Source organism: Paramormyrops kingsleyae, chromosome 9, assembly GCF_048594095.1.
Source record: "Paramormyrops kingsleyae isolate MSU_618 chromosome 9, PKINGS_0.4, whole genome shotgun sequence".
Lineage (NCBI taxonomy): Eukaryota > Metazoa > Chordata > Actinopteri > Osteoglossiformes > Mormyridae > Paramormyrops > Paramormyrops kingsleyae.
Genome location: NC_132805.1, coordinates 18467004 through 18476030, shown reverse-complemented (window position 1 = coordinate 18476030; position 9027 = coordinate 18467004). Strand labels below are relative to the sequence as shown.

General features: G+C 47.5%; 1 non-coding gene across 1 annotated transcript; it reads right to left on the bottom strand.

Annotated features, from left to right (window-relative positions):
* Positions 1–6504: 6504 nt before the first annotated feature.
* On the bottom strand, positions 6505–6588 carry trnal-uaa (transfer RNA leucine (anticodon UAA)). The gene has a single exon. It is a non-coding gene; the product is annotated as a tRNA-Leu (tRNA).
* Positions 6589–9027: the final 2439 nt, after the last annotated feature.

Genomic DNA, 9027 nt, shown 5'->3' with positions numbered 1-9027 from the left:
GGATTTAAAACAATAGGGTAGTGTTTACCGTTTCATCAGTGTTTTTTTGGAAGATGATGGGTAGCGACGTGAGAGAGGTCGACTTTGATCACCGTTTAGAATTGCCGTTTACGGCGATAATCGCCGGGGCGAGTTCTTCGGGGAAAACCTATTTTACTAAAGAATTGCTGTTAAATCAGAGTCACTGTTTCATAGGGGGACCCGTTAAAAAAATTGTGTGGTGTTACGCTTCCCATCAGCCGCTTTATGATGAATTGCGTGATCGGATCAGCGAAATTGAATTTATACAAGGGCTGCCTAAAAGCTGGGAAGATGAGGAGCGTTTCCCCTCCGGCTCCTTGATAATCATCGATGATTTGATGGACAGCGCGTCCGAAAATAAACTCGTGGCAGAAGCGTTCACGAGATTCAGACATCACCGTCAAATCTCGGTCATATACCTAGTGCAGAACGTATTTCACCAGGGCAAGTACAGTAGGACTATAGGCCTAAATACTACTTATTATTGTCTGTTTAAGAATGTGCGGGACAGAATGCAAATCAAAGTTTTAGCTCAGCAAATGTTTCCTTGGCAGAAAAAGTTTTTTCTAGATGCCTATGAAGAGGCCACTCGACCCGCGCACGGGTATTTATTGGTCGATTTAAGAGCCACGTGCCCAGAAGAGTTCCGACTCAGGACCGGTTTATTACCGGGGACGCTTCCCGTCCTCTTTCTACCAGCGAGCCATTGATTGATTGATTTAACATTACGGAGCCATGTCCGAGCATCTCAGGAAACAACTGCCGACCCTTAAAGTTTTACAGAGGATGAGGGGGGTGAAACGTAAAAAGATTCTTTCGGACCCATCTAATAACATAATTTTGGCTCTCTCCGAAATCTGTCTCAATCTTATAAGAGGCCGTATACCTTTATCCGTAGCTCAATTTAACAAGCTTAAGAAGCAGAAAAGGCTGATTAAGCTTTTCGCCTGTAAGAAAAACAGCGTCGCGAGGAAACGCAAGGCCGTGCTTCAGAAAGGAGGATTTTTGTTACCGCTGCTGTCAGTGGCTCTGCCATTCATCACAAGCCTGTTCACCAGTAAGACGGCTAACTAGCTTTTGTGTGTTTGTTTTTTCCACCACCGGCATGAGCGAGGTAAAAAAAATGTTCCTGTTGAGCCCCCAACAACTCCGTATGCTGACCCAGAGGGCGACCCCGCATACCACCACCATCGGGGAATCGGCCCTGGGTGAACTTGAAACCCAGATGCACGGTTTATTAAATCAGCCGGGTATGAACTCGCACGAAAAAGTAAAGAGATACAACCAATTGCTACAGAGGTATCTGAATTTAGTCCGAAAAGAGGAAAATCAGGGGCGAGAAATTATCCTTACCGAGCGGAAAGAAAAAACGGATGAGGAAAAGAGAGATGTGCCGGGGGAGGAGGAGGAGGAGGAGAGACAGCCCGGCGGCGCGACTAGGGACAAATCTGTACAGGAAGTTGTCCAGCAAGTGGCGCCCAGGGCTAGAAAGAACGTGGGGTACATCATGCAGAAACTGCTCGATTCCGACGGGGCAGTACGTTGGACCCAGTCGGGTGAACTCATCATCAGAGATAGTCCCATTAAAGGTTCCCATATTTTGGATTTGATGAAAACTTTATCCCAGCCGAAATCCCAGGCCGTCGGATATCCTAAAGGCTGGGAACCCTTTTTAAACGTAATATCCGAATTAAACATCCCCCTCACGACCGTCGGTAACATTCAAGCTAGGAAAGCCCTAAGCCATCTTAAAGATTACGGCGCTGGAAACGCCACGGCGAGGGGACCTCCGCCACCCTCCTCGCCCCCTCCTGCGAAAAAGAAGCGCAAGAGACGTGCAAAATTTAGTACGGACGACTCTCCGCTTGTGGGTACCCCTCACACACCGCGTGATTCCTCCCCTGAATATCGTTTATGGCCTTTAAAGGGTACCCCTTATTCTCCGTGGATAGATTACAGCGATTAAGTGTTTTATGCGTGTGGGGGAAAAAAAGACGCCTGTAACAACGAAAAAAGATGGTTAATAAAATGTTGATTTTATTGAATAAATGGTGTCACGGTGTTTTTTTTTTTTATTTTTCTCTACAATAATCTAACAACTATAACAATCTTTAAATAGTTTTAAGGAACATACATTTTGCGGCTTTGAAAGTTTATCGGCATTAACACGGCTAATACAGTTTGAATATTTCTTGATAAACTTGGACACTAGAGCGTCGTTTTTCCTCAAGTCATCAGAGTACAGCATCATAGTCTCTTGAAATGAAAGTCCCTTGAAGCGGTGGTAGAGGAAAAAGGAGACGTGGGCCCCGCACGTGGAGGAAAAGTCGTGTTGAACTTGACGCGTATTATACCTTATTTCGCTAGCGTGCCTCCCCAAGAAGCGCATAAAACTTTTAGGATAGTAAGGGGAATCGGGGGGATAACCGTAAGAATCAAAGAAGGAGGCTTTCCCCTCTTGGGGCTCCAAAATTATCCCGATCCAGTGTTCACCCTCTCTATTGCTGTCGTGCGTGTTTGCGACCAGAAAAGTGGGCCTCGTCTGTACGCTGGTGGGTAATAAATCGCTAGCCCACACACCTCCAAAAGCATCCCCCAGCAGGGGTTGTAAAAGGCATTCCAGCTGGTGAGTGTTCATGATTAAAAGTCCACCAAAACCTGTCTCTTGGAGTTTATTTCAATCACGGTGTCGAAGCAGGCGTAGACGATGAGACTCATTGTTCGAGGTAGCGGGGCTCTGAACCTTAAATCCAGACGGCACGTGCCGCTGATGACGGGTGACAGGGCACCTCCGTCCAGCTCGTCGTCTCGGGAGAGATTGAGAGCAAATAGCGAGTATCCGTTTTCAAAATCCTCACGGTTAATGCATAGCGCCGAATCCCTTAAATGCCTGTTTGTAGCCAGGAAAAGGTTGTAAAACTCTCTGACCGACTGCCTCGCGTTAAAATCGGGCTGGAACGGTTTGCTGGGTATGTGTCGACCGTTTACAGAGAGACTCAGAAATTCCAGGTCACAATGCTGAAACCTGAATGGGTTTCTGTTTCGCGTGCCCACGAACGCGGCGTGGTCCACGATCCCCAAAACGATGTAGCGCGGTAAGTTGCCCAGGAAAAGATTGTCCTGCGGGCAGACCCGCGACTGCGCGGGCAGCGTGTAATTTTTAACGACTACCCTGCTTATAGGGTACAGGGCGTTTGCTTTCATGAGAGCGGCCGAGTGACCCAGTGACACCGCCGGGGAGACGTCCACTTTTTTCACAAACAGGCTGGCCCTCAGTATTTTCAGCTCATAATCGGCGTCATTTCTACACATGAGACTAAAATCGCTTTTAGCCTTTACAAACTTTAAGCGTATATCCACATTGTTTAACAGCATTCGTTCGCTGAAAAAAATATCAGCGTGTACAGGGCCTATCAGAGAGAATTCCCGAGAGTTTCTACAGAAGGCAGCTCGCTTCTGCAACCCCACGTTAGGGCCCTGGGGGGTGATGTCCACGCTATTCAAGTCGGCTCCGCCGTCTTTGTACCAGAGCCCTGCCGAAAACTGACTCTCTAGCGTATCCGTAGAAAAATTGAGCAGGGTCTCTATGAATGACCTATAGGGGTGCGTGGCCGATGAGGAACTGATCAGGACGTCGTTCAGACTCACGTCCAGCTGAGAGAATATACAGTTTAGTGGGTACTGTATAATACCGCAGGGGTCAGCGTCAACCAGGGGGGCGCCGTCCGCCCTAACGATCTTGAGCCTTAGATATAGCAGTGTAGAGTTGAGGTCCAGATAGAAATTGCCCGACCCCGGTATTAGGAAATCCAAAACATCCTGATCGGTAATGGAATTTAATGGGTTGATTTCTACATAATTGGTCTGATCTATGGATAATTGCGTCATAGGGGCCGCAAACAGGTCCAGCTCAGATTTGGTGCATTCGGCCGAGAGGCGGTGAGCTAGAGCCATTCTTCCTTATGCTCTTAAAATATGTCCCCGGGGGGTTTCCTGTTTCTCTTTGAAGGTCGAGACTTGGGAATCCTGACAGCTCTGCCGCTGCGAGGTTTTTTATGACCGTGCTGCCTGGGTAAAGGCGCTGGGGCTCTCTTCCTACCCCTCTGAGATAGCAACAGCAGACCAGAGCCTTCCTGCTTGGGGTCACCGGTGTTTGTAAAACGGCCGCTGATTACAGAGCTGGCGAGATCCGAAGCTATTCCTTTGGCCGCCGATTTCAAATGAGGTTTCGCTAAATCAACTCCACGCTTAAGAAAGGGTAAAACGAATCTAAAAGCCCTACTGAGCATGGAGCCCAACCCACGCCCGTACATCACGGGGCTCCCCGCAAAACCGGGGAGCCCATGTCCCGCCTGACTGGTGTAATACTGAATAAATCTCTGCGAATTGTGGTACGCCATGCTCTCCCACCCCCCTCAGCTTTCTCTCTTTTTTTTTTTTAAACGGGGATCTTTGGCACTGGGCGAAAGTGCAGCTTGATGATCGTTTTTCCGTAGGAGAAATTAATCAGAGTATTCTGATCGTTCTTTATCTCAATATGCAAATTCTGGAGGCTCTGCTTGTTCACCGGTACGTAGTGCAGCTTGTGGAACGGCAAAGTGACTACGTCGCCGAACCCACCGTCTATTTTAACGGTTCTCAGGAGCGGCACTACAAATTCCCCCACGTGCTGCGGATCCACAATGTTACAGTAGACGTACAAATTATAGAATCCCGCGTGAATGTCGGACGGGTAGGGTGAGGTTGGCATGGTACCTCCTACGTTATACCAGGCACCGGGCTCAAAGCCCAGCATGTAGGCCAAAGTAGGTTTAAATTTGATCTTGTATTTCTGATTTCCGGTTATATTAACCCTTCGCGTAATCTCGTTGTATGCAAAGAAAACTTCCGTACCTAACTTTTTTAACGAAGCGTTGATTTCTGACACAATCTGTGAAACGGATTCATAATATCCGACTTTAATTTTCCGAGGGTACAGGTAAGGCAAATCCACTAGAGGATCGGCGTCTCTTCTTGCCTGCACCTCCGTATCCCGCAATTCAAAAGTATTTTCGGGGTGTGTAATATTACGCCACGTGTAACAATACATGATTTCAGCCAGTCCTACTTCGTAAGGCCCCCGTAGCTCTATAGGTCGCGAGAGCATCACGGTGTAATCCGAACTCTGGTTATCGGGGAAGATGGAGAGACAAGAGTTTGACGGTAGCGTGAGGTAAAAAGAGGGGCGATCCTCCATTTTTTTCCCTTTTTCTTTTAAAAATTAAATCCGTATCAAGTCCGACCGTGGTATCCACGAATCAAACCTCGAGGGCCAACCCTGCCAGCGTACTAAAATCCACTTTTTCCCCTTTTCGTCGGTCTTTGAGCCTATAACCTTCTCGACCTTGAACGCGCGTTTCGGAGATATTTTGACTTTCTGCAGCTCAGCTTCATAGAATGTCCCCTTGAGTATTTCACCGCGCACGTCCCTCAATTTATACACCGGCGGGGATCTGGGTACACGTTCGCATATGACAAAGTACTCGTCAGTAAATGTCTGCTCGTACTTTTTGTCAAATATCTGACTGTGCTTGGAGACTCTCACAGTGTCCCCTATGTTAAACTTAAAACGTGGCCGTCTGCTTTTCTTCTTCAGAGGACCGTATAGATTATCAAATACTAGATGAGCATTATCGGTCGTGACCTCGAAAGGTTTCATTTTAATAGCGCTGTGAAATGACTGGTTGTACCCCTTTATTAGATCGTCCAACACATCCACGTATCGTCGAGTGTTTTTAGCCGTAAAGTACCTGTACATCCTCTCTTTTAACGTTTGGTTAAATCTCTCTACGACTGAAGCTTTAAGTTCACTACCCGTGGTGAAATGGGTGATTTTATGACTTTTTAAAAGTTTCTGAAAAGTCCCATTTAAAAACTCCTTACCGGCATCCGTCTGTAACTTGAGGGGCACACCCCCCTCAGTTAAAATAGCATCAAAGGCCTCCGTTACGGCCACCCCCGTCTTGTTTCTTATGGCACGCGCGTAGGCCTTTTTAGAAAAAACATCAATCACCGTAAGGAGGTATTTTAACCCGTCGTTGTACGTGGCCAGCCCTTGCATGTCGCATAAATCGGCCTGCCACTGATACATGGCTCTCGGTACAAACACTCTGTTCCTGGGGAAATTCTTTTTAGCCGGCTTATGTAAAGTATAACTGTCTTGCGTAGACAGCCACTCTCTGATATCATCGGTAGCCACTTTTTTCCCAGTATCATCCTCCACAGCTCTCTGCAGTCTGGAGACACCCCCGTATGACCCCGGCTGGCTGGGGTCATAGTACGAGCGGCTCAAGACACGAGCTGTAGTCTTGGCAACAGACATGCTTTTCACACAGCGAGAGTGTGGGGGGGTGAGAGCAGGGATGCGGCGTTTTATAGCTGTCTGGGGAGGGGGGGTGAGTGAACACATTAATGAAATTGTGTGTAGAGTTTAGAAAAGAGTTTTAGCTGGGGCGGGATTCGAACCCACGCGGACATACGTCCATTGGATCTTAAGTCCAACGCCTTAAACCACTCGGCCACCCTGCCAAACATGTATATACAAAGACTATTGCAATGTTGTTCAACTCAATTTTATTGCAAGGGCATACATTTTAGTGAAAGATACATTTTCAAAATGCTGGTATACATTTTCTTTGTGAAAGATATAGTTTTAAAAACGCTATTACAAGGGTACACATTTAGTGAAAGATATAGTTTTAAAAACGTTATTACAAGGGCATACAATTAGTTACAGCCGTGACAGTTGTTGAGGTAGATATAGTTTAAAAACATTATTACAAGGGTACACAATTACAGGTAGTTACAGCCGTGACAGTTGTTGAGGTAGATTAGCGATGTCACATGCAGTAAGGTCCGTATAGAGGCCTTTTCAGCGATGCATGTATGCAGAGTAGAAAGCATCTGATTAACATCGAAAGGCTGCTTATTATGAAATTTAAAGGCAACTACATCTACGATTAAAGCATAAAATATAAAAATGTGATTACAGTCAAATTCATCGTCGGGAATACAAGATAGACACGCGTGTATGAGACTTTCTGACGATTGTCCTTCTCTCTCTGCCATCGGCTGAGTAAGTAAAACTATTCCCCGCTGATAATGTTCTCCGACTTGAGCAATCTCAAATATCAGTCTATGAAAGCAGCAACAAGTATAATCATCCCGACAATCGCTTTTCTTTTTATCGATAGCATGCAACAACAGTGGGCTAACTTTTTCTAAAAAAACATTTAACATAAACCCCCGTAAAACGCTGCCGATACCGTTCCCCATTACAAATTGCGTTTTGTTTTAGTCTTGGGCCTCCCAACGACTCAGAAACTCTTCTTCCAGGATCTGCTTAAGCGCGGGGGTCTGTTCAAACAGATCCTGTTCCAGGCGAGTGATTTCCAGCATTCCGTCGCGGGCCTCGCGTAGATCATACAGGATAGCTTCCACGGCCCCCTCCAACCTGCCGATGGAAGCTCGGATGCCCAGGGTCGTCAGAACGTGGATCAAGGCGGGTGTCAGCCGGCTGGTCCACAGGTCACTCAGCACAGAGTCAAAGTGAATGTAAAAGTAATTCCTGCCAGCGGGAAACAGGCAAGGGTGCTGTCTTTGACTGGGATGATCCACCTCGCAGCCGTAGCAGTTTTTCTGCTGATGCTTCCTGATGACTGAGGCTAAAAGCCCCACTATCATGGCTTTTATGCAGCTGAGCATCCCTATGCACAAAGCCGGTCTGGAGCGAAGCGTGCAGGGGGTCGGAGGGACCTCTCCAGGAACAGAGGCCGGTGTCGGTGGAGGGGTCGGAGGGAGCTCTCCGGCATCAGAGGCCTGTGATGCTGCTGGTGAAGGGGGTGAAAAGGCCTCATTCTCCCCGCTGCTTTCGTCGTCGTCGGAGAACACTTTGTCGCTGTAATTTGCTGCTGCTGCTGCCATGATGATGATGATGATGTTTGTGAAAGGGGGTTGTAAAGGCGTCCAGTTATATACAGGCGGAGGGTGAGGGGAGGGGGGTGATCCTTAGGGCGTAGGTTTTTGCATCTCCTTACTGTATCCGACTCTCCTTGAACAGCGCTTGGAAGTAATCGCTCTTTTCTTCAATCAGCCGCATCCAAATCATGAACGGAATTCTCATTCCACAACAGTCGCATTTAGGCAGCTGCCATATATTCAGCATTCTCTTGTCCAGCTCCCCGGTCGCATCCCACTTCATAAAGGTGCTCCGTTGTTTACCAGTGTCAGCATCTCTATAGTGCATCTCCATTCTAGCAGTCTCTGTCTCAAAGTCGGGGTCGGTGCTCTCCTTCATCAACGGGATAACAACAGTCTTCAAGTTTCCCCATTCCATTTCAGAAAAACATGCCAGATGCGGGTCATCTTTCCCCGGGTCTGCGGCATCTCCGGTGACCTGAAAGATGCGTAGTTCCTCCGCAACATTGTCAAAGAGGCAGACCAATTTATCCCCGTTGGGCAGCTCCCAGGTACCTCTCAGGTCTCCAGACGGCTGCATCAAAAGTACCCGTCTACGCCTCGTAGGAGTCTTCTTCTTGGGAGCCCCCGGAGGCCGCATAACAGCCTCCTCCTGCTCCTGCTGAGTCTTAGGTGGTGGTGAGGCTGAATCGTTCATTTCCATAGTGCCAGACATGTCTGTGTTTCTTAAAAAATCAGTGTTGGCCCTACAGCGCAAAGCTCCCTATATTCTCCACAGCCTGATGGTGGGGGGCGTGGCACGCATGGTAAGGCCATGATGATGATACTGGGTGGGGGTACTTGTGTCTCTTTACCAAAGGAGTGAAACCCGCATACTAAAAATTTCTGTGGTTGGTTACTTTTTAGGATTCTTTAAGGAGAAATATACGTCCTGTCAAGTTTTATCTGTTGTCTATTTCGATGTACGTTTTAACTGCGCAGACGGTATGGGGCGAGTCGGGGGGAAAAGACAAAATTTACTGGAATACAAAATGTCAAACTTGATGTGTG